This window comes from Hibiscus syriacus, unplaced genomic scaffold (assembly GCF_006381635.1).
Source record: "Hibiscus syriacus cultivar Baekdansim isolate YM2019G1 unplaced genomic scaffold, ASM638163v2 tig00109926_pilon, whole genome shotgun sequence".
In the NCBI taxonomy this organism is placed as follows: domain Eukaryota; kingdom Viridiplantae; phylum Streptophyta; class Magnoliopsida; order Malvales; family Malvaceae; genus Hibiscus; species Hibiscus syriacus.
In genome coordinates, this window is record NW_024062532.1 from 135,586 (window position 1) to 150,694 (window position 15,109).

The following is a 15,109-nucleotide window of genomic DNA, read 5'->3' on the forward strand; positions in this document are numbered from 1 at the left end:
GAGTCAGTCTGCTGGGAACAGTTCTTGGTGGCCGAAGGAAGCACTGGGCAGTGCACGTCGAGGGTTTTCTCTCCTCCACTTAGTTCTTTGTTTTCATATTTTGTTAAAGGGTTGTAAGGAACGAATGATACTTGCTTTGTACTTGTTTATTTCGAACCCTGCCATGAACTAATCCTATTTAGTGGGAGTTCGCTTGGATGTTTAAGTTTTATTTCAATGAATGGTTGTTTTTATATGTCTTGATCTATTTTGTTTATGAAACTTAATGCTTTAAGGTTGTAGGAGCTACGAGAGTAGCCTTTCCTTAGAAGATGCTTAGGGTTCGAGAGAATGCCTAGGCAAAATATCTTTAGTCTTCGAGAGAAGCTAGGGAGGAACTACTTAAACAAGGGGTTCTAGATAGTAACTAGGCATAATCCACCTTAGAGATAAGGCTAGGATTTCATTCGACTAAAAGGAGTTGTACAAAAACGGTAGGTTAGATGTTAATGCTACCGCAAAAAGGTATTGCCGAGACATATCCTGTTATCTGGACCAATAGGATCACTGCAGGGGTTTACGCCAATCGGTTTTGCAGGGAATCTTTAATCTGTCGAGTCCCTTACTAGAGATAACATAGGGCACCTCTGTAGACTCTGTCGGGCAAGTTAAGCATAGAGGAAATACCATTTAGAGAAATAGATTTAGATTTTCCTTGTGACTCCTACCTCTCATTCCCATATCAGCTTGTCGTGTGAGAAAACTAAAGTCCTATATATTAAATCTAGCATTTGCAATTTTATTTTGCCTTGGCATTTACATTTATTTGCATGCATTACATTTTAATTTACCACGAGATATCCATTTGCTACCTCACTGCCATCATCCATTTCCACATCAGTCAATTCATATTGCCACAACATTTTCATTTGTATATACCATTACTAAATTTACTTAGGTGACAAAGTAAAGTGCCTTGACAAACCTATTTGACTTCCCCAATTCCCTGTGGAGACGATACTCTACTTATCACTTTATTACTTGTTCGATTGTGTATACTTGCACACATATCCGCACCCATATTTAGTACCCACAAAGAGCGGATAGCTGCCCATGGAGTTCAAGACATCATCCTATGGTTACAACCTCACCAAAACATTGCAAGAAGACCCGTGTGCATTCATGTAGGCTGCCATGTGCATCATTCAAGCATGTGTACTACATGTGACATCAAATAGGCGCCAAAACACCAAGGGATGCTTTCTATTTGGCCAAAGACTCATTCCTCTCCATTTTGGTGCCCAAATGACTTCCAAAAGCATTTAAAACATCCTTAGGCCGAACCAACACCTTACCATTCAGCCAAGAGCATGTATATGCATTAAAATCATGTATTTTCATTAAAAAATCATGTATTTTCAAAGGGCTTTCAACCTTGGCCAAACCATCAAGTGTTTATTCGGCCTAAACCCTTTGAAAACTATAATAGGCTATTGCATTTCATTTGTAACTCAACCCTTTGATAATATAAAATCCTTGTGAGATTATTCTCTCTTCAAGTTCTTTTTAGAACTATATCGATTAAGCAAGCTTTTCTAAAGTTTGTGGCGTCAATCCCTTCCTTTATACTTCTGGTTCCTAGTTCATATAAATAGTGGGTCAAAGTCCTTGCTACCATCCCTTATAAGACTTATAAGAAACGGGTCTTTGTTCTTTATAACATTGGTTCCTTCTTAGTTTTATAAGATATTATTTCCATCACCATCTTTCCATCACCATCCTCCATCACCATTCACGCCCATATCATCATCCTTCCATTACCATGTCTTCATCATTAAATCATCCTTCATTCATCAACAAGGCATACTTCATTACCACATTTGGAGGCCGAAGTCAACATCACTTGAAGGAGATTTATTCAACATTTCCGCACCCTACTTTGATATCATTTCTTGCCATTTCCTTTCTTATCATTTCCTTTCTTCTTCCATATTTCCATTTTAATCATTTCTTTCTTTTAATTTTTACAGAATACTTATCAATTCAAAGTGTAGCATTTGGTGTCTCTCCTAGATCGGGAAACAACAAGGTTGCCAACTTCTCCATCATTGAAAAAGTGTGGTTAGCCTTACATCAGAGGCTCTCGCAAAAGGCGTGGGCACGGCTTAATCATCCCGAGCTAATGCAGAAGAAGTCTTCAGTTAAGGCGTGGGCACGACTTATCCATCCTAAGCAATCGCAAAAGAAGTCTTCATTTAAGGCGTGGGTATGGCTTATTCATCCTGAGCTATTGCAGAAGAAGTCTTCAGTTAAGGCGTGGGCACGCCATCTATCAACTCAGTTCGGTTTTTTTCGGTAATTGTTTTTTTGGATTGGTTTTCGGTTATTTTATTGGATTGGATTGGATCTGATCACATTTATTTGATTTGTAGCAGACTCTGCTTCTTTGGGTAATAAAAGAATCTAATTTATCCAAAAAAAAAAGAAGGCATTTATATTTATAAAATATCCAGGAAAGAGTCGAAAATCTTGAACCAACGAATAAATAAGAGTAGAAAACGTATGATATCAAATTTACAGTCTTTTTCCAGTTGGTTTGGAAAACGTCAATGCAAGCGTGCATATAGAATACTAATGCTTAAAGGGTGAAAAACAAAGAAAACAAGAAAGAAGAGTATAATTATAAAATGTTCAATTTTGCTCATATGGAACTAATTCTATCCCATGTATTTGAATTTATCGAATGATTTTAGCGGTGAAAGAGAAATTTATTTTTCTTAGAGGATTCAAATTTGACCAGTTGCATCTGTAGAGTGTGTGTTGTCAATAACAGACATATATTACTTTGTAATCACCACTACTTAAAAAATGGATAAAGTATACAAATGATCCCTCGAATATAGAGTTCTTCTTTGTTGAGTCCCACGACTATTAAAAGTTATAAAATGGTCATCTAACTATTAATATGTTCCAAACTCGTCATTTTCCGTTAAAATTTTGACAACAGTCGGAGGTGAACGTTAACATGCTCAAAATCGATGACATAATGTAAACAAAGAGTCGATAAAAAAATATAGCTCAAATAATTCTAGAATAAGATTTTATCATATGTAAGTTTTTAATGGAAGAGGACGAGTTTGAAATATATTAATAGTCGAATCGTCAATATGTAACTTTTAATAGTTAGGGAACTCAACAAAACAACACCTTATAATCAAGAGATTATTTTATAACTTTAATAATAGGACACAACAAAGTAAAATTTTATAGTCGACCATTTACATACTTTACCCAAAAAAATTATCCGATGTATTTGATAACGTCTATATCCTCGTTTACGATTCAATGGACCAACAGGAGAACCATTGGTAATGAGATGTCGATTCAATGGACCAACAGGAGAACCATTGGTAATGAGATGTTGGTTTGTGGACAAGGCTCCAATGGATGACATTATTTCGAAATACTAGGGTTTTGCGCTAATAATCTTGTCGTAACGTATTAAAAGTTTTTTATGCTTTTAAAGAAAATTGATTTACGACTTATTATTTAAAATTATTTAATTTGCTCTGGAGTCGCCATCGACATTTAAGTTAGGTAGGTCGAATACCTAAAAACGTCTTTTAAAACAATTTAAAAAATCATTTAAAAGACAAAAGTCAATTCGCGTTTACCAAAAACTCAATTTACAAGGTTCGAGAGTCGATTACGCGTAGAGAAAAAAACTCACCGTCACAACGCCCAAAATTAATATTTAATTGCTTATACATTGTCGTAAAAGTAGAATTATGAAATCAAATATAAAATTAGAACATGATCCATTTGTTGGGGTTTATTTTATAATTAATTTACTTCAAATGAATTATCAGGGAAAATCCTTTTGCTTTGAAAAAAATCTTAAGATTCGTACATCCTCCAACGGGTAGGCTATCATATCTATTTCTTGTATATAAAAGAATATTCCTTCCTCACTTTATTAAAAATCAATGATTGAATAAAGTTCTAGTACTAGTAATTACATAAAATAACTTATTATTTAGAGGAACATATGTTGCAAGTGTTTAAGTTAGAATTAAAGAAACAAATTAATTAGCCTTACTTTTATAAAATATAATCGATTTATTTTGAGTTCATGTTTCGTTCGAATGTCGTTTTGAATCACACTTTTTCTATAAAGTAGTGTTTTTCACGTCCATTCTACGACAAATGTTCTCGAAAGTAGTCGAGTAAACTACTAAAAATATTAACGATCAAATATAAGAGATTCACAAAAGATTGATAAAGAAAAGTCCATAAATCAAAACAAAATAAATAAGATAGAATAAAAACATAAAGAAGAATAGTGTATAAACATACAAGGTTAAGAAGTATTATATATATATATATATATATATATATATATATGTTCCTGCTCCACTGGACCCCTCGGTTCATGCCATTAACTAAGCCCACATATCATGAAACCAAGTTGCTAGGGTTTTCACCATAGCAATCTACCGCCGCCGCCAGCAGAAGAGAAAATATCATCTCTAGTAATCCACACCCGAGCCAGCTCTCGCTAGGGATGGCAAAAAAACCCGAACCCGACGGAGAAAACCGAAAACCGAATTAAACGGGTCGGGTTCGGGGATGATAAACGGGGACGGGGACGGGGACGGGGAAAACCCATTTATTTTAAACGGGGACGGGGACGGGTTTGGTAATCCCCGCCCCGATTACCCGATTACCCGCCCCGATTACCCGCCCCGATACCCGACCCGATAAATATTAAAAATAATTATATATATATATATATATAATATTAATAAATTTAATTTAAATAAAAAAATATATATTTAATTTAAATATATATATATATACCCGGCCCGATTCCCGGCCCAATACCCGTTTAAATAACCGTTTATGCTAAACGGGGATACCCGTTTCCCCGCGGTTTTCCCCGATTACCCGACGGAGATCCCCGTTTAAATCCCCGCGGTTTTTTAAACGGGGACGGGTACCGGTTTTTTAAACGGGGACGGGGACGGGGGGACCAATACCCGGCCCGAACCCGGCCCGTTGCCATCCCTAGCTCTCGCCTCCGCTGACCGAGCCCTCCCATCACAGCCACCACTGTCGATCATTCCCATCACTTTGACGCCGCCGCTATTTCAGCCATTCATCACCAATCAATCGAGCAAATCAAAGTCAAAACCCCTTAAAAAAAATAAAGAAAATCCTGATAAATCTGGGATTATCAAGGATTTAGATCAGGTAATCATACCCTATGTTAGAGGCTTCACAAGTTATCATCAAATCAATCCATCAAAAAGAGAAGAAAATAAAGAGGGAATGAGAACAGATCGAGATAAGAGGAGAGAAGAAGAAGGAGATTCGAGGGGGCATTCGAAGAGAGCAAAAATATAAAAATAAATAAAAAGGCAGAGAGAAGGGGTTCAAAAACAGAGAGAATTAAAACACAAAAGCATTCAAAAAAGACGAAAAAATAAAGAAGGAGAAGTTTACCGTGTACGACGTTCATCGAAAGCCAAAGGGGTTATCGAATTTCAAAAAAATTGAGAGGTATATGGTTAGATCTAGAACTCTAGGGTGGCTAAAGGGGATTAGGATTCGGGTTAAGGAAGACGAGAGAAATGTTTGAGGGTGTTTTGCTCCCTCCGGCAACCGTGAGTGGCTGTAAAATACTGTCGGTGAACAACGACCCCCTCTCCCGACGAGGAATAGTTGAGAGAGTTTGTGAACTCTCCCTTCCTTTTTTTGAAATAAAATGAGAAAATGGCTAGGCTTTGGAAATTAAGCCTTGATCTTGGGCTTAAAGACCCCGTGCAAAACGACGTAGTTTCACACTCCCTTCACCCATGTTTTTTTAATTTTTCAGGGGTAAATAATAGTTTGGTCCCTAGATCTTTTGTAATATCCTACTTCGGTCATTGAATGAAGTTTTATGATATTCTATTTCGAGCAATTATTTTTCAATAGTTACATTTAAGTCACCAGTTTATACATTATGCCATGTTTGCTAATATTTGATTATGAACATGAAATTTATGATTTTTTTTATTTTGGTCACTGTTTTGTATGGATGCCTTTAGTTAGATTTATTATTTATCCTTCTATGTTTCTGGTTTATTCGATTTTAGTCCTTAACGTCATTTATTGTTTATTTACATTTTTAGTGTCTTTGATGTTTAATATTTTCGATTGTTACCCTGATTACTGTTGGTTTTGTTGTTTGGCCCTTCAAGTCATCGTTAATATCCTTTTGGTCCCTTGAATCACCAAGTGCTTAACGTCCTTTGTTTGTATTTTGATATGTAATATTTCCTCGTTTTTATTTTAGTCCTTTCGGTATATATACATATTTGTACATGTGCGTAGTATTACATGTATATTATGGTTCTATATGTTTTTGGTGGAATAAATGTCATTATCATATTTGCATTAGATTTATTTTATTTTTATATATTTATTATGTGTATGCTTAAATTATTTTTATTTCACAATTAATTTTATTATTATTTTATACTTCTTTATTTATTGGTAATTACTCAAATATTTTCAAGAACACTTATTTGTAGAACGAGCATGGAAAACACTACTTGATCAAAGTAGTGTATTCCGATACGATGTTCGAACGAAGTATAGACTTGAAAAATGCGAGTGTTTTTATGTATTTATTAAAATGATAATAATATTTTTTTATCTTTTATTCTGTTTTATTTAAGAGAAAATAACCTCAGTGACCAAAAATCACATATAATATACGATTTTAACCAACTTTTTCCGGATTTGCCAAAATGACCAACAAAATCGCAATGCGATCACTAATTCGCAACGCGATCTCCATTATCGCAAATCAGTTTCCAGATTCGCAACGCGATTATGACTATCGCAATGCGATTTTCCAATTTCGCGTTGCGATTTTCCCAATTCGCAATGCGAATAAGTAAATCGCAATGCGATACTGACTATCGCAACGCGATAATACAAAATCGCAACGCGATACTGACTTTCGCAACGCGATTCTGCCTATCGCAACGCGATTCTGACTATCGCAACGAGATAATACAGAATCGCAATGCGATTTTCAAAGCGCCATTAGTATCGCAACGCGTATTTTATTTTCAAATTCCAAACACGAATATTAATATATTAGAACACTGAACCTTCCATAGTATATCCCGTAATCGCAACTCATAACCTAAAACCTAAAATCACAACTCAGTCCCATCTCCATCTCCCACTCTCTACGGCGACATCCGTCCCCATCTCCAATGAAATCCGTCTCCATCTCCGGCGAAATCCGTCTATCTCCATCTCTCAGAGCCACCCTAACAATCATTCACGGTCAGAAATGGAAAATCAACCAAATCAACCACCGAGGGTTAGTTTTTTTAATTATTTTTATTTTGAAATTTTTGCATTATTATTAGGTTTTTCATATTGAAATTGATGATAAGTTTACTGGTAATTTCAATAATAGATTAACCATTTCATTTAGATTGCTTATTAAATTCATTCGATTGCTGTCAATACTGCTAAACTGTTTAGTCTTTAACCCTGTGAAGTTAGTATTTGTCTTTGTTTTGTCTTTTGGTTGAAGTAATGCAATCCATTCAAGTTTCAATTTTAGTATTTGAAACCGAGAATCGCAACACGAAATGAGAATCGCAACGACAAAATGACTATCGCAACATGAAAATGACTATCACAACGCGGAAATGACTATCGCAACGAGAGAATCGCAATACGAATTAAAATCACAACGCGAAACCAAATTCGCGTTGCGATTTTCATTTCCGCATTGCGATTTTCTCGTTGCGATTTCAATTCGCATTGCGATTATCTCGTTGCGATAGTCATTTCCGCGTTGGGATAGTCATTTTCGTGTTGCGATAGTCATTTTCTCGTTGCGATTTTAAGTTTCAGAAACTATTCTTCTTCTGCAAATTGAAACTTGAATGAATTGCATTACTTCAACCCAAAAACAAAGACAAATACTAAATTCACAGTTTGCAAATTTAAGTTTGAAGAATAAACTACTACTCTTTATGTTTATTGTTCTTGGTATATCTTCACAGTGTAGTTTTTGGTATATCTAACTTGGTATGTTTATTGTTTTTGTAGAACTTTTATTCGGCTCAATTGACCTTAAGAAATAAAGTAAGCCTGGCCAAAACAATTGTGTCGAAGCTTTCACTTGCACAAAGAAAAATGTTTGAGGATACTTGCTTCGGGCCATGGCTGAAAGTACAACATCCGGGTGGAGATGCGATGTCGACACACCTGTTTCTTCAAACCATGACTAGCGATCTACCAAAGACTATACAACGTCGTGATGAAGAGATATGATTTGATTTTCCACCGGCGTATACGTGTTTTGGGCGAGAGGAGTTTTACTTAATCACCGGTCTACGCTTCGGACACGATGATGTAGGTCGGTACACTAGACATATTACCCGCCCATCATGGTTATCCCGGGTTTTTCCTGAGCTATCAATGGAGAAGCCGAATCTACACGTGGAAGACTTGACGAGATTATTGAATAAGAAAGATGGTTTTACTCGGATGGATGACGTCGATGTTGTCCGAGTATGCCTTCTAATACTTTTGCATGCCAGCTTTTTAGGCAGAGAGGCCAGACAACCTATTCCTAATAATCTAATTAAATTGGTAGAGGACCTAAATACATGGAACCTATTTCCGTGGGGTTCGTATTTATGGAAAGCTACATGAAATAAGTTATCGTCTGCCTTTGATGATCGAAAAAGTTTGCATGGCGATGGTTCTAAATACACTTTGTCAGGCTTTATTTGGGCCTTTAAGGTAAGAATTTTTATATAATGTTTCCAAAATTATAATTAATTATTTAACAATTACTAATGTTTGTTATTATATTGTTTGTAGATTTGGATATTTGAGGCCTTTCCCGCCATGCAGACATATGCATTAAAAACTTCAAATGATATTCCCAAGGCTATTTCCTGGAAGAGGAAACGAACCTTGCAATGGGAAGATTTACTACGGTATACGATAATAAATAATGTAAGTTAACATAAATACTACCATATGTTTATAAACAAGTTATTACTAGTACACGTTTAACTTTGTTTGAGCTTTTATATTGTTAAGAGGCCAACACTCCATTACAGAGGCTGATACCTACGGAAGCTGAGCCTGCCACTGATTGGTGGCAAGCTAGTAAACGTTTTTTTGATGGCACGGATGATGAGCAGCCTCCACTTCGAGAGCCATCACCTCACCCAGAGCCATCACCTGATCGACCCGACTATACACCTCCATAACGACAGCCATCACCTATTATGTCACATCATCGAGCCTCTTCTCCACCATCACCTCAAGATAGGCAACCGGCAAAGATGCCACGACGTTTATCTCCATATTCTCCACCTCCACCTCCACGGGATGAGTTAGGGGAGTTACGTGATGAGGTCAATGCCTTGCGTGAGGAGGTCGGTACTTTACGCAAAGACGATGGTGCATGGCGTGTTAAGGTGTCTACTTTACGTGGTGAGGTAGCCGCTCTACGTGAGACGGTAGCATCGTTGCAGCATGAGGTTCATACTCTACGCAACGAGGTAAGTTTAAGATTTTTCATATTTAACTTGATGATAAATTTACTCGTAATTTCACTTAGATTAACCATTTCACTTAGATTGCTTAGTAAATTCATTCGGTTGCTGCCAATACTGCTAAACTGTTTATTCTTTAACCCTATGAAGTTAGTATTTGTTTTTGGTTTTGTATTTTGGTTGAAGTAATGCAATCCATTCAAGTTTCAATTTGCAGAAGAAGAAGAGTATTTAGTTTCGCGTTGCGATTTGTGTTTCGCGTTGCGATTTTCATTTCGCATTGCGATTCTCTCGTTGTGATAGTCAAATTTGCGTTACGATAGCCATTTCCGCGTTGCGATAGTCATTTTCGCGTTGCGATAGTCATTTTCGCGTTGCGATTTTAAGTTTCGTGTTGCGATTTTAAGTTTCAGATTCTATTCTTCTTCTGGAATGTTTATATATGTTGTCCTTTTAAATGTTTATATAAGTGCTTACTTCTGGAATGTTATCTGATGCATTTTGTGAACTATGATAGAATAATGACTTGGGTGAATACAATGCAAGTTTGAAACATATTTGTCTTTGTTTAATATCATGTATGTTTATTTACTGATTTATGTATTAATTTTTTTTAGCGGCCCGATAAGGTGGATGCTTTACGTCGGGTTTTTCTTGCACGACGGAGTTCACACATCAGACGGCGTACACGTGCTATTATGTCTCCGTTCACCCCAATAGTGCGAAGACTCCGCAAGAAGAAGCCCGACTCACCTGTCATCCCTCAAGAGTCCCCTCCCACCGTTCAAGAGGCCACTGTCATCGTTGAAGAGGTCCTTCCCACCATTCCAAAGCCCGATTCACATGGGGTAATATGTCGAATTATTGAGAAACCCCCACCGTTGCCGGACATGATGGATGAGAGTTGGCTCTCGTATGAGTTACCGGCCAGTACCATTCCGATATCTGAAGTGGAGAGGAGACAACTACCGGAAACAATTCTGGATAATACCCTTTGGGCTAAGACCGCAGTTGATTTTTATCTACATGAGCGGAGCCAGGGGTGTTACACTGACATAAGCAAACTCAACGATGATATGTATTTGTTGCTTAATCGGTCTTGGTGGGGTGTGTTATTAGGGGTTGAAGACAATGGCTATTTCGATTGGGAGGTAAGTCTTATATTTTTCTTATATATGATTTTGATTAATTTTTTAAAAAAATTATGTAATTCACTAATATATGTCTTTTTTTTGTAAAACAGCATATCGATGCGTGGGTGTCACGTCTTCTAATAATAAGGAAACTTAGGAAAAATAAAAAAAAAAATTGCGATATATAATTATGCCGACGTCTTTTCACACAGTTCACTTAAAGAATCAACGAGATGAATCATTTACGTTGGGCAATGGACAAGCTAAACTTTATCCTGCATGGTGGGAGGTCGATAAGGTTAGTATTTATTTTTTAAATTTTTAAAGGTGTTCATAAATAAGTGCGCAAATAAATGAATTATTACTTATGATTGCAGGTGTTTATCCCTGTTTTAGAACGTCGTCATTGGCTTCTCGTCCAACTTCAGCTCCCAACCCTGAAGATAATAGTATATGACAGCATGATAAATTACATATCATTGTCTGATTTGAGAGATATTATTAAGGGATGGAGCTCTCATTTGGCTAAATTCTTGGATGTGATTAATTATTGGACTCATTCTGGACACAAGAAGCCAAAGAAGTTCAATGTTACAGTTGTCAGAGACGAGACCGCGCCACAACAATCGCCGGGAGCCAGAGGGGATTGTGGTCCTCTCGTATGCATGTGCTTGGCGCGTTTAACGACGGGAAGCATAGAGTTTCTAACTTCCACCGATAGAGATAGAGCTACAGTAGGCTAGTGGTTTCGGCATTATATGGCTAGAGCGATATATTCGAGACGCTGCCTACCTGCATCCGCGTTATGAAAGTATCCATAAACAATTGGTAAGTCAAATGCAAGTTTTGTTAACATATATACTCCTTTTGGTTTGAAAATGTTTGGTTAAGTACCTAGAATTCAATAATTTGCTGTTTGTAGGTTTTAGATGTGTAGGAAGTCTTGTTTGAGCAAATGTTTGGTTTCTGTAGGTTAATCCTTAAGTGAGTTGCGTGAAATGGATGTATGGGTGCAAAATTTGATTCAATAATTGATGAGGAAATAAGAATTATTATTATTTTTTGATTGTTTAATTGATTTGTAAAAGATGATTTGTAAATGTTGATTTGTTTAATTGATGTGTACATAATTCTTATTTGTGTTTGTTTAATTGATTGAAATGTAATAGTTGATTTGTTGATTTTCAATCTGCATTATGCTGAAGTTAAAATAGACTATCGCAACACGAAACTGACTATCGCAATGAGAGAATCGCAATGCGAAATAAAAATCGCAACGCGAAACTAAATTCGCTTTGCGATTTTCACGTTGCGATTTTCAATTCGCATTGCGATTCTCTCGTTGCGATAGTCATTTCCGTGTTGCGATAGTCATTTCCGTGTTACGATAGTCATATTCGCGTTGCGATAGTTAAATGAATGACTAATAAGTGATAACAACTGAACAGATCATAGCAATGTTCAAACTCAAGTTACTAATACATGCCTAACTGAAAATGTTAAAAGTGCACACATAAAATACACATAATACAACGTTTGCATTTAAAAATCAACTAAGTTAACAGTCCCAAAAGGTGAAGCCGGTTGTGATTGAGATTTTAAAGATGATTGCGATTTTGATTACCTTTTGCTTGACACCATATGAGCTTTGGATTTTGATGAGGATCCATATTTTGGTAGAGGAAAAGATGATTGTGATGGCACTGGTGATCCACATGTCAATCTTATATGACTACTTTCCTTGCACCGACTACATGTCGATCTCTTCTTCTCTTCACCCTTAGACGGTATACGATCGTGACTTTTTGGTCGGCCAGGTAGCCTTCTGTCCATGGCTGGTGGCAAAATTGTTTGTAAGTCATCTGGTATGTCCCACTCAGAAGGATGTGGAATAGGGCAGACAATCTTGGCATAAGTCTGTCGATATACTTCTGTAGTGTAACAATCCATAGCGTATGCGCTTGAATCATCTTAGTTTAGATGAAGAGCAACTTTTATAATATGGCCACACGGATAACCAGATGTTTGTCATTTCATACAACTACACGTCTTTGCATTTAGATCGACAAGCCCATTTAAGTTATTATCCAGTACTTCAAACAAAGTGTTTGAACATGGTTCAACTCTCCATGACGTTGACTTCACAACACGTTTCGTTATCTTTTTTTCAGTCCATGGTGTAACACGATGTTCCAATGTTCCTGTAAATTTAAATAAATAATACTTAGTAAAATATATGATAAGTTACGAATTCAAAGAAATAATACCTGCATGGTTTCTTTTCTTGTAGTACCACTGTTGAATGGAGGCTCGAAAAAACTCCATTAACATAGTAATGGGTAATTTCTGGGAATGACGACTTAGAGCGTTGATTGATTCTGCACTATTAGACGTCATGAAACCATATCTTGCTCCAAGTTGATGTACTCTTGACCATCTTTCGAACCCGACATCTTCTAGTGTTTGAGCACACTGAGGCAAAACACGTCTTAAACAGTTTATATGCTTATTGAAATCCACTTTCCGATAAGCTTTTACAGCCTTCCAATATGTCCATTTGTGCTTTTTTATAACAGCAGACCTTGATTTTAGATTTCTATACAAATGAACACCACAAAGTCCATGAAAAACATCTGGGAAACACCTTCTAACAACGTTGTCAATTGAGTTTGCCCTATCGAATATGATTGTCAGATTGCTAATAGGACCTATGCAATCCCTAAGATGCCCCATAAACCATGTCCATGAATCAGAGGTTTCAGATTTGCCAACCCCGTAAGCTATTGGCAATATCCCATTGTTAGCATCCATGGCTACTGCTAATAAGTTTACTCCAAGGTATCGACCTTTCAAATGTGCTCCGTCAACTATAATAACTGGGCGCATGCAAGTAATAAACGAACGAATCTACAAAATAATATACACAAGAAATATAATCATTTAAATGTGAAATGCATGTAACTAACAAAAATCAGTCAACAACATTATATTGATTTACTAACCGCAGCACCAATGGAGATAAACAGCAACTCAAAGCGTCAATCTCTATCTGTTTTGATATGAGTTACCGACCCAGGATTTTTCAGCTTTAAATTGTGACAATAAGCCGACAGTTGGGCAAACGATGCTTCTGGCGACCCCCTCAACAATTTCAAGGCATAACATTTGGCTCTCCAAGCTTGAGAATATGATATACTAATCTTGAACCGAGCATTCATGTCAGTCATAATTTCATGTCCCCGATATACTCTGCCATTCAAAAACATTAACTCAGCCAGAAAACCACCCAACACCTTTTTGTTTGCCTGTCTATGGTGAGGAAAAACTTGGGTTCTTGAACATGTATGTTTATCAATAAAAGTCCTAACTTGAAACATTTCGCCATCTTTTATCCTCTTTGCAATCATACGCCACGTACAATTTTTGTCAATCATATACCTTGTTTCGAAACGATCTTTGCTTGATTTGTTAACTTTTAGTTGATAGCAATATTCCACCTCGTATACAAAGCTATCTTCAAGTCTTCCTTTGTATCAAAACAATCATCTTTCTTGATACGAATAACTTTTGTGTAACAATCAACTGCTTTCTTTACCAACTCTTCTTCCGGTATCTGAAGTAATTTTGGCATATTCCAGTTATACTCCCGTGGCATTTTCTTCTTTTTCTTTTCTTCGGGGACTTTTTCTTCTTTTTCTTCTTCAGGATTATATGAATTACAGAATGGATGTTCAACATGTTCATTCACAGTCGTAACTTCCTCCTCATTATCATCAACAACATCTTCCTCGGCAACGGCTGTTTCATCATCAAAATTCGGGTATTGACCAATATCAAAATCATTACACGCAAGGTATATTTCTTCTTCTGAAACATCATTAAAATCCGAGTATTGACCAAGATCAAAGTCCGGGTATTGACCAAGATCAAATTTCGAATACTGACTAGTACTCACAATTTTTTCTGTTGGCTCATCATCGTCTAACTGGTCAATACGAAAACCGGAATTTGGTGCTGAAAGTTGATTGGGATTTGGATTAGAGAAAGGTTGTGGGTTTTGAGAAAAACTTAGTTGATTACTACCCGCTACTGACCCAACAATACTACTTCTAGGTTCAACAACATACAATGTAATATCATCACTTGAAACACTAATGTAAGCAATGAATCGTTCAACATCTTCATTGTCAGTTAACAAATAAACTTTACCATTTCTCTGATAAGATAGCCTAAATCCACTTAGGGCTCTAAATTCAATTTCTTTGAAACACGTAACATTAGAGTTTCATAAGTTAATTTTTTTAATGACAGTTTTAGTTGAAGATTCATGGGTAAAGGCATATATTGTAAAACACCATGAACATTCTCCCATGACCCTCCAAAACACAAATCTATCCAAACATG